This window comes from Clarias gariepinus, chromosome 4, assembly GCF_024256425.1.
Source record: "Clarias gariepinus isolate MV-2021 ecotype Netherlands chromosome 4, CGAR_prim_01v2, whole genome shotgun sequence".
Lineage (NCBI taxonomy): Eukaryota > Metazoa > Chordata > Actinopteri > Siluriformes > Clariidae > Clarias > Clarias gariepinus.
In genome coordinates this window covers 41,466,673-41,468,255 of record NC_071103.1, presented here as the reverse complement: position 1 = coordinate 41,468,255, position 1,583 = coordinate 41,466,673, and positions in this window count along the sequence as shown.

Sequence of the window (1,583 nt, the reverse complement as noted above, 5' to 3'; positions counted from 1 at the left end):
TCACAAACCTTTGTGTTATTTTATTTGCCATTGAACCCTTTGCTTAGTATTTACTATTGTATTCACCATAAATCTACCTCGTTTTATTTGCTTTAAGTTGTTGTTTGCAATATAAAATAATAAAAGGACTGCCTCCCATTGCGAGGCCAGTACCCCCAGCACGGTGCCAAAGGTGTGAGTTTGTTTTGTGTTTGAGAGCAGACGGTTCCGGGGACTACATTTTCAAGGACCTTTTCTAAGGTGAGTCTTGCGCTTATCTTTACAGAAGTCGACACCGGTAATGTTTTGTCCTTTGCATATAGACATGTCCTATTTGTGTGGTTTAGGTTATGTTTATTGAATGCAGCAAAACATGGTGGAGAACGGCGGGCACAATAAGTAATTATTTGGGGTATTGAAAAGAATACCCATGGCTAAGAATGCAGTTTTGATGCTGGTTTTGATGCTGTGTTCGTGGTGGTTTTGTGTTAAGTACTGAAATGCTGTTATAGTCCTTGGTGATTCATTGGTGAAAATAGTTAAAGTTACTAAGCAAAGTAACATCCCATAGACAAGCTAGTTTTCATTAGAGGTTTCAAGTCTTCTCGACGCGCACAGAATGGAAAAGTATCTAAGAGAACAGACAAGTAAACTGAAAACTAGGAGACTTACTAGAGTTGTGGGTAGCATATACGTTGAGGGCTCCTTGGAGAAGGCAGTGCCTAGTATATGACAGCCAGGATGGCTGGACAGGTGGTTGTCCATGCCTTTCCTTCACCACAAACCATATGTGCGAGCATGCAATGTTTCTGGGTTATGGGTCAAGGTGCAACCCAGTCAGTTGGAGAAAATGAGTATGTCATGGTCTTGGTGCAAGACAAGTTACGGTTAACCGCGTTGATTAATCAGTATCCAGCAGGTAATAAGTTTAAAGTGTTTTTTAACGACGTACCAGTCCCGAGTGATATTCCGGTAGCGTGGAAAGAGGTGAAATTTCTCACGCCGGGAGGTGTTGAACTGCCTAAGAGTAAATTTTGTAATGTCCTTAATTCTAATGCTGAAGTGCGTGATGATGCTATCTCAGTGCGGACTGAGAAAAGTGGGGAAAACACTCCGGAAGAGAGTGGATTGGATGAGGGTGAAATTGCAGACCTAAACGACCCTTTGTGGGTCTTGACTGCCTGCATAGTTTGACACGTGAAGTTGAGGAACCCTCAAGTCCCACTTATGAGGTTTTGTCTGAAGAAAAAATGCCTTTGCCTATAAATCCAATACCCTACAATAAGAGAGGAAAAGACAGCCGAATAGAGATAAGAGACTCATCGCCTAAATATAAAAATGATTTTCCTATCAGTTCTGTGGGTCCACACAGAATTCGAAGTTCACAGGCGGGATGCCTGAATGCAGACATGGAGGAGATGTTAAGAGCCTCTCTGTATCCAGATATAGATCTGGAGGGTGCTGTGCAGGTGGCTAGAAGTAAAACAGTCGACGAAGTCATGGCTTGAACAGATCTAACGCGCCCTGCTAAATATCAGCAAATAATGATGAAGGCAGCCGCAGGTCAATATGTAGTTGCACGTTATCTTGAAGATGTGATGTAT